The following is a 13,748-nucleotide window of genomic DNA, read 5'->3' on the forward strand; positions in this document are numbered from 1 at the left end:
TTGTTATCAGTATAAAAGACACCTGTCCACAACCTCAAACAGTCACACTCCAAACTCCACTATGGCCAAGACCAAAGACACCAGAAACAAAATTGTAGACCTGCACCAGGCTGGGAAGACTGAATCTGCAATAGGTAAGCAGCTTGGTTTGAAGACATCAACTGTTGGAGCAATTATTAGGAAATGGAAGACATACAAGACCACTGATAATCTCCCTCAATCTGGGGCTCCACGCAAGATCTCACCCTGTGGGGTCAAAATTATCACAAAAAAAATCCCAGAACCACACGGTGGGACCTAGTGAATGACCTGCAGAGAGCTGGGACCAAAGTAGCAAAGCCTACCATCAGTAACACACTACGCCGCCAGGGACTCAAATCCTGCAGTGCCAGACGTGTCCCCCTGCTTAAGCCAGTACATGTCCAGGCCCGTCTTAAGTTTGCTAGAGAGCATTTGGATGATCCAGAAGAAGATTGGGAGAATGTCATATGGTCAGCTGAAACCAAAATATAACTTTTTGGTAAAAACTCAACTCGTCGTGTTTGGAGGACAAAGAATAATGATTTGCATCCAAAGAACACCATACCTACTGTGAAGCATGGGGGTGGAAACATCATGCTTTGGGGCTGTTTTTCTGCAAAGGGACCAGGACGACTGATCCGTGTAAAGGGAAGAATGAATAGGGCCATGTATCGTGAGATTTTGCGTGAAAACCTCCTTCCATCAGCAAGGGCATTGAAGATGAAACGTGGCTGGGTCTTTCAGCATGACAATGATCCCAAACACACCGCCCGGGCAACGAAGGAGTGGCTTCGTAAGAAGCATTTCAAGGTCCTGGAGTGGCCTAGCCAGTCTCCAGATCTCAACCCCATTGAAAATCTTTGGAGGGAGTTGAAAGTCCGTGTTGCCCAGCAACAGCCCCAAAACATCACTGCTCTAGAGGAGATCTGCATGGAGGAATGGGCCAAAATACCAGCAACAGTGTGTGAAAACCTTGTGAAGACTTACAGAAAACGTTTGACCTCTGTCATTGCCAACAAAGGGTATTTAACAAAGTATTGAGAAACTTTTGTTATTGACCAAATACTTATTTTCCACCATAATTTCCAAATAAATTCATAAAAAAATCCTACAATGTGATTTTCTGGAATTTTTTTCTCATTTTGTCTGTCATAGTTGAAGTGTACCTATGATGAAAATTACAGGCCTCTCTCATCTTTTTAAGTGGGAGAACTTGCACAATTGGTGGCTGACTAAATACTTTTTTGCCCCACTGTACGTTGGAGTTTGAAAAACTAGTTTTAATAACATTCCACAAATGTCTTGTTAACAAACTATAGTTTTGGCAAGTTGTTTAGGACATCTACTTTGTGCATTACGCAAGTCATTTTTCCAACAATTGTTTACAGACAGATTATTTGACTTAAAATTCACTGTATCACAATTCCAGTGGGTCAGAAGTTAACATACACTAAGTTGACTGTGCAGCCGTCATACCACTCAGGAACGAGACGTGTTCTGTCTCCTAGAGATGAATGTACTTTAGTGCAAAAAGTGCAAATCAATCCCAGAACAACAGCAAAGGACCTTGTGAAGATGCTGGAGGAAACGGGTACAAAAGTATCTATATCCACAGTAAAACGAGTCCTATATTCCTCTGCAAGGAAGAAGCCACTGCTCCAAAACCGCCATAAAAAAGCCAGACTACGGTTTGCAACTGTACATGGGGACAAAGATCGTACTTTTTGGAGAAAAGTCCTCTAGTCTGATGAAACAAAAATGTAACTTTATGGTCGTAATGACCATCGTTATGTTTGGAGGAAAAAGGGGGAGGCTTGCAAGCCGAAGAACACCATCCCAACCGCGAAGCAGGGGGGTGGCAGCATCATGTTCTGGGGGTGCTTTGTTGCAGGAAGGACTGGTGCACTTCGCAAAATAGATGGCATCATGAGGAGGGAAATTACAGTTGAAGTCAGAAGTTTACATACACCTTAGCCAACTGCATTTAAAACTTCATTTTTCACAATTCCTGACATTTAATCCTAGTAAAAATTCCCTGTCTTAGGTCAGTTAGGATCACCACTTGATTTTAATAATGTGAAATGTCAGAATGATAGTAGAGTGATTTATTTAGGCTTTTATTTTTTTCATCACATTCCCAGTGGGTCAGATGTTTACATACACTAAATTAGTAATTGGTAGCATTGCCTTTAAATTGTTTAACTTGGGTCAAATCTTTGGGGTAGCCTTCCACAATAAGTTGGGTGAATTTTGGCCCATTCTTCCTGACAGAGCTGGTGTAACTGAGTCAGGTTTGTAGGCCTCCTTGCTCGCACACGGTTTTTCAGTTCTGCCCACAAATGTTCTATAGGTTTGAGGTCAGGGCCTTGTGTTGGCCACTCCAATACCTTGACTTTGTTGTCCTTAAGCCATTTTGCCACAACTTTGGAAGTATGCTTGGGGTCATTGTCGATTTGGAAGACCCATTTGCGACCAAGCTTTAACTTCCTGCTGACTGATGTCTTGAGATGTTGCTTCAATATATATAAAAAATATATTTTTACTAGGATTAAATGTCAGGAATTGTGAAACACCTTAGCCAAACACATTCAAACTCAGCTTATGTAAACTTCCGACTTCAACTGTATATCCAATCAACACTCACTGACACAATTTTTTTTAAAAATCTAAAATATGTACAAAATATACAGAGCTCTTTTAGGCTGCCTCACAGTGCCATGGCAACCACAGAATCCACTAATAATAATATCCACTTTCATTATCACGCTAGAGTTTACAACCAATGAATGACTGCAAGTCATTTGAAGTTCTATGAAATATGGAAATATTGAATATCTGTATCAGGAGTATTTTTTAAAATATTTGTTCCTCATCATGTTTAATTTATAGCGCATCGGCTATCAGTTCAAAAGAGAGGAGATTGAGTTTTCCATCATCTCGAGGATCAACAACATTTTCAGAAGGGCCACAACTAAATGGAAGGTACCATACAAGCCCTATATGACATAGCTATTAGCTACGGGATGTTGAATATTTCAAACAGCGCTATGCAGAAGGTACCAAAGAAGTCAATGGACAGGTCAATAATATGTTATCTTTTTGCAGGATGATGTTCAGTTGTGGCTCTCTCACATTGCTTTTTGTAAGAAATGGGTAAGTTTAAGTTATCTTGGGTTCTACGTTGAATAAATGTTGTGTTTGGTTATTTTTTGAAACTGTTATTTTTTTGTCATCTCAAATAGAACACAAAGAGTGCAATCAGCAAGGTGTTCTCCTCCATGCTTGCCATTCATCCTGAGAAACCAGGTAGATTTATCATCATTATACTATGGTGACGTACCACGTCAATGGCATATGTCCTTGTAATAAACTCTGAGTGTACAAAACATTAAGGAACGCATTGTTGCACCCCCTTTTGCCCTCACAACAGCCTCAATTTGTCGGGGCATGGACTAATACAAGGTGTCAACTGGTCCACAGAGATGCTGGCCCATGTTGACTCCAATGCTTCCCACAGTTGTCAAGTTGGCTGGCTGTCCTTTGGGTGGGAACCATTCTTGATACACACAGGAAACTGTTGAGCGTAGAAAAACTCAGCAGTGGTGCAGTTCGTGACACACTCAAACCGGTACGCCTGGCACCTACTACCATACCCCGTTCAAAGGCACTTAAATATTTTGTCTTGCCCATTCACCCTCGGAATGGCACACACACACAGTCCATGTCTCAATTGTCTCCAGGCTTAAAAATCCTTCTTTAGCCTGTCTCCCCCACTTCATCTACACAGATTTTTGAAGTGGATTTAACTGGTGACATCAATAAGGGATCATAGCTTTCACCTGGCCAGTCTATGTCATGGAAAGAGCAGGTGTTCCTAATGTTTTGTACACTCGGTATATAATGTATGCCATTTAGCATTTATCCAAAGCAACTTAGTCATGCATGCATACATTTTACGTATGGTGAGTACACACACACACACCTTTTTGAGTTTCTTCTTTTTCTGGACTGGGTCACTGATTGTCCTCTTCGCTCTACAGGGAGGGTACGAGTTCTCCCCTGAGATCGTGAGTGGCAAACTGGCCGAGGTGGTGTACAGAGATGCTACTGGGAAAATCCAAGGTGAGCTGTTTTCCATTGCGTTGTATTTATTCTATGCCATTTGTATTGCCTAACAGTTATCTGTATGTCTACTTTGGTTATTAAGAGAGTAGAGACAGTGTTTTGGAGATGTTAATGGATTTCTTTGTGCTGTCCACAGGAGCTGATTTCATCCTGTCTCTTTTGACCATCGCCACCATCTTTGACTTCACTAAAGATCTACAGGACACCATTATACAAGAGTACGGCTACATTTTGGGTTGCTGATCTCCCTGTGTTCATTTTTCAACATGAAAGCTGAATGTCCTGTCCCCAGCCTGCAGAGCAAATACACAGACGACTCACTGACGTGGGACTTCATGGCCAGGCGGGAGCTGGAGGCGACGGTGGGGGAGGAGCTTCAGACAGCCAAGGGGCGGGCCTCTGACATCGCCAGGAAAGAGGAGCGCTGCTGCCAGGTCTACGAGCAGAGCCTCAACAGCCTCAACACAGGTACGTACACACAACCAACAGAAATGCACACCTCAACACAGGTACATACATACACACAACAAACAGAAATGCACACCTCAACACAGGTACATACACACAACAAACAGAAATGCACACACCAACACAGATTAGACTGAAACGCAACACATTACAAGCACACGAAACTTAACGTAGGTAGACGCAACATAAGGCAAATAAAGACGTCAACACAGATGGACACGATACAATAGTGACGCGTTGGATGAAGTGTCACAGAAGAGGTTCGAGGACCACGCTCGTGATGGGTGACCTTGCCCGAGACCTGAAAAGTTGCATTTGCTTCCCAAACCTAGGCGGTCTAATGCCGTCATATGGGTCCAGGAGATACTGCTTCAAATCATGTTGGTCACAAACACCTAGGGATGGGCATTTGACCTCTTTTTTTTTTTGTTGTTGTCACTATCCTGTTGTTGTTGTTTTTCTGGTACTCGAGTATTCAAATAAAAAAAAATATTTTTAGAACACAAGGTCCTGGAAATGTTTTTTTTTTTGCATTTGTCCGTATGCTAACCGTGCACAACACTGCCTGATTTATCATACAGATGAATCCAATTTGCTAAATTGCCCCATATATATCCAGTCAATAAAAGAACAAGTGCCATTTAAGATGTGGAAACCGTAATATCAACTGGTTGTATTATATTGTGGAACACAATGTTAAAAAAGGCAGTAACCTCAGCGGTGGCGCTCAGCGGTGGCGCTCAGCGGTGGCGCTCAGCGGTGGCGCTTGCTTGTAGAATCAAAAGGACTACGTTAAGATGGGTTGAGTAAATAAATATGAAATTGAAATGGCCCCATATCTATTCAGTCAATAAAAAAAAACAGGCCGTTTGAGAATCATTCATTGAAACAGTAATGAGCGGTGTTAACTGCTCTTTCGGGATCTCACCGGTGCTTTTCAGTGACAGTAGATGCGGTGCGAGATTGCTGCTGCTTGTCCCCCCTCCGAGAATGTTTCTTTGCGCTTGATAAGCATATGATTTCTCATGGCGATAGTTGTGCTATGACAGGAGAGCTTGATAATTGCATTGCAAACTATGCAATATACTTCCAACCCTTACTGCGTTTGGCCACCATGCTGATGGTGCCCTTTTCACGCTATGTGCCTGAACCCCCCCCTGAAAATGTATTTCAGAAGAACAGAATAGCATATTAGCAGCTGAAAAATACTCTGCTTTTTGTGGCAACCAGCAAAACTCTGTTTTCACACTGGATTGCATATAGAAACGTCTGGGCTTTTTAAGAACTTTCACTCCACGCATCAACCACTGTTTGAGAAGCATCGTCTCGCTGCGTGACGGGTCATATTTCACTCAAACTGTATGCCATGGTGTCTCCAAACCTGTTTCCTGCCGCTACCCAGTGCTTAATTTGGGAAACCAAGTGAAATCTGTTCAGGAACATCAAGAATCGCGTTTTTCACAACAAAACATATTTCATTAAACTGCCGACGGCTTCTCTCTCTGCTCGCTGGAGAAAGGAATGAAGGAGAGAGGAGGAAACGGAAACGCACGGTGGTGAAATATTCTGTAGTGAAAGGTAATGTGTCTGCCTATTAATTATGAAAATATAAAAAATGCCATATTATTAGGTTATTCAAAATCCTAATAATATCAAATACAGATTCACTATATACTCTGTAAGCTGCTCTGCACAATCAATGAACCAACACATGGCCTCGGCCAGTGTTTCCCAACCGTGGTACCCGAGTACCCCAAACAGTACAGATTTGTATTGTAACCCTGGACAAGCACACCTGATTCAGCTTGTCAGCTAATCATCAAGCCGTCAATGAGATGAATATATGGTGTGTTTGTCCATGTGTACTGTTGGGGTTACACAAGGACCAGGCTTGGGGAAACACTGGCCTCGGCCTATACGGTCTGGAGAGTTTGGAGTGTAGCGTAAGGTAACCAGTCCATCCAGTATGCATAATACTGCAGTCCACACTCAAAGGTGATTACTAGAGTTTGTAGCCTACACCAACTATGTACCAAGTACAGTTGAAGTCGGAAGTTTACATACATTTAGGTTGTAGGCATTAAAACTCGTTTTTCAACCACTTCACAAATGTCTTGTTAAATGCTTTGAATTCATCACCTTGTTCATCACCTTCATCACCTTGTTTGGCTTTGCAACAAGATCCACCACGACCATGTTTTCCACTCCGTTTCAATCTGCTGTTGAACTTATTCAAATTGATCGACCTCAGCGAGGTCGAACAACGTAGTCTACATTTTGCATTCATGTCAGAGTGATTTAGAGGGACAATGGAGCGCTGAGTACCAGGCCATTAGCGTTCTGACATCGTTAACGAGTTGGGTACGACCAACACATCGGCGCCTTTTCATGCAGTGGGAGCATAGGAGGGGAGTACCGTCAACGTTCCCGTGGAATTTGACTGTGGTCATGACTCATGACTGCCAGTCACCGCAACAACCCTAGTGATGGGTGGTCTCTCTGCTGTGTTCCAGAGGCCATGTGGGCGTGCTACGTGTCCTTCTGCCTGGAGAGGTTCAAGAGGAAAACCGACGTCCGGGAGCTGAAGGAGAAGGTTAACATTTCAAACCATGACAATCATTGCTGATGAGCACTTTTTTTTTTGTGAAGAATATTGATAGATTATTGATGATCAAGTGTTAATGTGACTAGTATATTAGTGAAATGAGTGTATGTTTTTCTAAGATTGAAATCTTACCTGTGTGTGTGTTGGCATCCCTCAGAGGCAGGAGAGGCTGCTGGCAGTGCTTCAGCGTGCCCACGACTCCTCACTGCTGAAGGAGGACTTCTACAAGAACTGGGTAAGATGATGTCTTATGGAAAGAGTAAATCTAGGACAGCAAGTGTATAAACATAGGCTTTCTAACGTACAAACACACAGCATAGAAACCAATAGGATGCACGAGGTTCACAAACATGTAACGGTTTGCTGTGCCTGTGTCCCTCCATCGGTCGGTTCAGCTGCAGGTCTTACTCTCATCGGGAGACTCGGAGCAGACCGCTGCGGTTGCCATGGCAGCCACCCAGCGCTACAGACAATCTGTGGACGTGTGGTGCGTCTGGGGAGTGGCGCCACAGGCAAGCTATTCCAGGACGCCCTGACACATGTGAATCCCAAGGTACACACACACACAGTCACTATGGGCTGCTGTGAAAGTGGGGCAGCTCCAACTCTGTCCCAGATAATTTCCTACAGCATATTAACTTCCTCAAATGACTTCTATTCCCTGCTAGAAACCAGTTCCAATATGACTGGAAGGGCTCAATTCAATCAAACCCACAGTGCAGTATTTACATGGTAGTTCCTTTTCCTGTGGTCAAATGACATGATATAATGGCTTCAGGTACTGTTAAACCCCATTACTTATACCAGGGAGCGTTTCCTTACAGGTAAATTCTTCAGGTACTGTTAAACCCCATTACTTATACCAGGGAGCGTTTCCTTACAGGTAAATTCTTCAGGTACTGTTAAACCCCATTACTTATACCAGGGAGCGTTTCCTTACAGGTAAATTCTTCAGGTACTGTTAAACCCCATTACTTATACCAGGGAGCGTTTCCTTACAGGTAAATTCTTCAGGTACTGTTAAACCCCATTACTTATACCAGGGAGCGTTTCCTTACAGGTAAATTCTTCAGGTACTGTTAAACCCCATTACTTATACCAGGGAGCGTTTCCTTACAGGTAAATTCTTCAGGTACTGTTAAACCCCATTACTTATACCAGGGAGACTTTCCTTACAGGTAAATTCTTCAGGTACTTTTAAACCCCATTACTAATACCAGGGAGACTTTCCTTACAGGTAAATTCTTCAGGTACTGTTAAACCACTTTACTTATACCAGGGAGACTTTCCTTACAGGTACATTCTTCAGGTACTGTTAAACCCCATTACTTATACAAGGGAGACTTTCCTTACAGGTAAATTCTTCAGGTACTGTTAAACCCCATTACTTATACCAGGGAGACTTTCCTTACAGGTAAATTCTTCAGGTACTGTTAAACCCCATTACTAATACCAGGGAGACTTTCCTTACAGGTAAATTCTTCAGGTACTCTTAAACCCCATTACTAATACCAGGGAGACTTTCCTTACAGGTAAATTCTTCAGGTACTGTTAAACCCCATTACTAATACCAGGGAGACTCAAATTACTTTTAGTTGATTTCATGTTCGTAGGCGTTGAACTGACGTCTGTGCCCAGTGGGTAGTATATAGTGGAGCTGGGATGATAAACCAATCTATTATCGACACCAACCATACCGATCCCTTATCGCAGGCATTTTGCTGATATCGTCATGAAAAGTAGCCTATACTAGAGAAATGTGATAAGATAGTTTGCTAATGTGGGTGATTGTTTATGGGACAATTGATGGCTACAGTCAAACTAGTAGTAGTTCAAAGGAAGAAAAAAAACAAGTGGTGCACATCGTTATAAACGTATCCAATTTATTGTTATTTTATAAATTCAGGCAATTTATTGCAATATGGCTCTTGTAGATCGTCTTTCATTGTTATGACGGGTGTTGCGCAATATAAGGGGCAGCTCACGGGAAAGGGCTGACTGTGTGATGTAATTATGTAGTCACAAAGACATTGTTGATCCGGGGTGTGAGTTGCGAAATAATATGGGCCCAGTGGGATTGTCTCTGGAATGTAAAAAAACATTTTGACTAAGATTTATGGGGGGGGGGGGGGAAGTATCTTACAAAAATGTTTGGAGCATCAAAGAGTGCAAGCCGTACTTACCGGTAACACATTTTCCAGCCCAGCAACCCATGAATATATTTTATTTGTTAAGAGCATCTTACCTGATGTTAACCACCCTGGTCTTGTCTGTTGACAGTCAAGTTTGCCCCTGTGGCAGCTGCAGGTAGAGTGGAGCATGACATCACAGAGCCCAGAGGAAACTGAAGCACTGTTTCAGGTACAGAACCAAGCCCAACCTCTCAAAAATTACATTAGTTTATCACATTTTAATACAATACCAGTTTGCCTTTGTCATAATTCAAAGCTCTGTCCAGACAGTGCATTGACCAAGCTTTTTCTGGTTCTATGTCGTTCTTAGCCTCCATTGTGTCAGTGCAAAAGCAGTAGTGCCTCATAGGCTGTGTTTACATCGGCAGCCCAATTCTGATCTTTTGACCAATCACATCAGATCTTTTTCAGAGCTGTTCTGATTGGTCAAAATACCAATTTATGTAAACGCAGCCATATTTCCCTACATACAATGTTGTCTAGTTGGATTTGAATTAGTTGTAACAGTTTGTTTTTTCCTCTGCTCTCAGAGAGGTCTGCTGTCTGTGGTGCCTGCCGTTTCCATGGAGATAAAGGAGAAGTACCTTGACTGGTCCTACAGGGCCGGAGGCTACAAGAAAGCCAGGAAGACCTTCACAAGGTACTGAATATTAATAGTAATATTATATTATTCATTTCTCACCAGTTCTGCATTGTGAAGGCCAGATCAGTAAAATGACGATTGTAATTCACAGTACTTATTTTGTACAAGGTATCCTCGTTTAGATGACGACTTATTAATATGCATTTGAGTTCAGCATTTTGAAGAAGGAAAAACAACGTTGGACCTTCTCTTATTTTCCAGTTTGCATGAGAGCCGGCCCTTCTCCAAGGCCTTTTTCACCAGAATGATCCAGATGGAGAAAGATCAAGTGAGTCGAGTCACAATGTATGGGGAAACAAGAACAAATCAAAATCAAATGTATTTATAAAGCCCTTCTTACATCAGCTGATATCTCAAAGTGCTGTACAGAATCCCAGCCCAAAACCCCAAACATCAAGCAATGCAGGTGTAGAAGCACGGTGGCTAGGAAAAACTCCCTAGAAAGGCCAGAACCTAGGAAGAAACCTATAGAGGAACCAGGCTATGTGGGGTGGCCAGTCCTCTTCTGGCTGTGCCGGGTGGAGATTATGACAGAACATGGCCAAGATGTTCATAGGTGACCAGCAGGATCAAATAATAATAATCACAGTGGATGTCGAGGGTGCAACAGGTCAGCACCTCAGGAATAAAGGTCAGGTGGCTTTTCGTAGCCGATCACATTCAGAGTATCTGCCACTCCTGCTGTCTCTAGAGAGTTGAAAACAGCATGTCTGGAACAGGTCAGGATTCCATAGCCGCAGACAGAACAGTTGAAACTGGAGCAGCAGCACGGCCAGGTGGACTGGGGACAGCAAGGAGTCATCAGGCCAGGTAGTCCTGAGGCATGGTCCTCCGAGAGAGAGAGAAAGAGAGAGTTAGAGAGAGCATACTTAAATTCACACAGGACACTGGATAAGAGGAGAAATACTCCAGATATAACAGACTGGCCCTAGCCCCCCGACACAAACTACTGCAGCATAAATACTGGAGGCTGAGACAGGAGTGGTCGGGAGACACTATGGCTCCATCCGACGATACCCCCGGACAGGGCCAAACAGGCAGGATATAACCCCACCCACTTTGCCAACCCAGACAGGAAGATCACGTCAAGGACTCAACCCACTCAAGTGACGCACCCCTCCCAGGGACGGCATGGAAGAGCACCAGTAAGCCAGTGACTCAGCCCCTGTAATAGGGTTAGAGGCAGAGAATCCCATTGTGAGTCTTCAGTAAAGACTTAAAGGTTGAGACCGAGTCTGCGTCTCTCACATGGGTAGGCAGACATATCATAAAAATGGAGCTCTATAGGAGAAAGCCCTGCCTCCAGCTGTTTGTTTAGAAATTCTAGGGACACTAAGAAGGCCTGCGTCTTGTGACCGTAGCGTTTGTGTAGTTATGTACGGCAGGACCAAATCGGAAAGATAGTCCATGCTCAGACAAATATATGTTGCAACCAACCAAGGCATCGTCTCAAACTAGCCTGTTGTTCCAATATTGCCACACATTGTTGTGGCTTTATGTACAACATGTTGCATAAAGGGTTTAACTTTTCACACTAATGTTAGGATTTTTGTAAGTCTGTTCCCAGATCTGTTTGTGCTGCATAGCCAACGGGCTATGGTCATTGGCAAGGCTGTTCTACTAACTGGAATGGTGTGACTGTTCTTTTAGGAGACTCCCAAGATGAGCAACCTGAGGGACTTCTATGAGAGAGCCCTGAGGGAATTCGGCTCCACAGATGATGGTGAGATTCTGAAAAGCTCATTCGAAGCAGCCCATTTCAAATAAGTCCCACAGGGATTTTTGCATGTCAGTTGCTACACTTAACAACTCAAAGACTTCCAATAGGCCAGTAGAAGAATGAACAAGACATACGTGGTTGGAACTACAGGTTTTGCAGGCTTTTATTCCAGCCCAGCATTAACACACCTGAATCAACAGCAACTTTGATTAGCTGATTTGAGGTGTTTTAGTATGGCATGAATATAAACCTTTACTTCCATGTAGTTTTCTGGGACAAAGTAAGTTGAGATGGGTCACTCAGGACTGTCTGTATGGCTTTTTCCCTCCAGATCTGTGGCTGGAGTACATCCGAGAGGAGCTTGGGCCCAGCGGCCAGCCAGAAAGCTGTGGGAAGATCCACTGGAGAGCCATGAAGCTGCTGGAGGGGGAGAGTGTGGAGAGATTCACTGCCCAGTACACCCTGCTGCAGACTGGACACATCTAGAACACACTTGATATGATCGAGTTCAATTTGTACTTTACATTTCCTTGCATTTTGTATCCAACGTGGTGTTTCATACAAGTTTACAATTTGAATCATTTTATTTTTTGAAGAGTTATGTTAATGTACACGTCAGTGAAAATAACATTTATTACGTATTTACAAAACATGAATTGTGTTGCTGTTAACTTGAAATGAAAGCATCCCTACAGTCTCCTTGGTCAGGGTGTTTCTACAGTGTTCCATCTGTAGGTCAATATCACACATTGTAGCACATGGGATTATCGTTCTTCTGTTTCAATAACCAGTGCTCTGCAAACCTTTTCTTGATAAGTGTTAACAGATTCAGCTCTATACAAGACATTTATCTGCAGTCAGAACATTGCACTCTCCTGTACCTTAGTAACATTATTCAGACCCCTTGACTTTTTCCACATTTTGTTAGGTTACAGCCTTATTCAAAAATGTAAATAGTTTTTTTCCTCATCAATCTACACACAATACCCCATAATGACAAATCAAAAACAGGTGTTTAGAAATGGTTGCTTATTTATACAAAATAAAAGTGAAATATCACATTTACATAAGTATTCAGACCCTTTACTCAGTACTTTTGTTGAAGCACCTTTGGCAGCGATTACAGACTTGAGTCTTCTTGGGTATGTTATTTGTCACATGCACCGAATACAACAGGTGTAGGTAGACGTTACAGTGAAATGCTTACTTTACAAGCCCCTAACCAACAATGCAGTTAAAAAAAATATGAATAAGAAATAAAAGGAACAAGTAATTAAAGGGCAGCAGTAAAATATGGGGAGTTTCTCCCATTCTTTTCTGCAGATCCTCTCAAGCTCTGTCATGTTGGATGGGGAGCGTTGCTGCACAGCTATTTTCAGGTCTCCAGAGATGCTCAATCGGGTTCTGGCTGGGACATTCAAGGACATTCAGACCTGAAGCCACTCCTGCGTTGTCTTTGCTGTGTGCTTAGGGTCGTTGTCTTGTTGGAAGGTGAACTTTCGCCACAGCCTGAGGTCCTGAGTACTCTGGAGCAGGTTTTCATTAAGGATTTCTCTGTACTTTGCTCTGTTCATCTTTGCCTCGATCCTGACTAGTCTCCCGGTCCCTGCCACTGAAAAACATCCCCACAGCATGATGCTACCACTACCATGCTTCACCGTAGGGATGGTGCCAGGTTTCCTCCAGATGTGAAACTTTGCATTCAGGCCAAAGAGTTCAATCTTGGTTTCATCAGACCAGAAGATTTTGTTTCTCATGGTCAGAGTTTTTGGGTGCCTTTTGGCACACTCCATGTGGGCTGTCATGTGCCTTTTACTGAGGTGTGGCTTCCGTCTGGCCACTCTACCACAAAGGCCTGCTTGGTGGAGTGCAACAGAGATGGTTGTCCTTCTGGAAGGTTCTCCCATCTCCACAGAGGAACCCTAGAGCTCTGGCAGAGTGACCATCGGGTTCTTGGTCACCTCCCTGACCAGG

General features: G+C 43.1%; 1 pseudogene; it reads left to right on the plus strand.

Moving 5' to 3' along the window:
* The window catches only part of LOC110485832, a 15,107-nt pseudogene extending 2,636 nt beyond the window's left edge, over positions 1–12,471 (plus strand).
* The last annotated feature ends 1,277 nt before the right edge of the window (positions 12,472–13,748 follow it).

The sequence above is a fragment of the Oncorhynchus mykiss genome, chromosome 13 (assembly GCF_013265735.2).
Source record: "Oncorhynchus mykiss isolate Arlee chromosome 13, USDA_OmykA_1.1, whole genome shotgun sequence".
NCBI classification, from domain to species: Eukaryota; Metazoa; Chordata; class Actinopteri; order Salmoniformes; family Salmonidae; genus Oncorhynchus; species Oncorhynchus mykiss.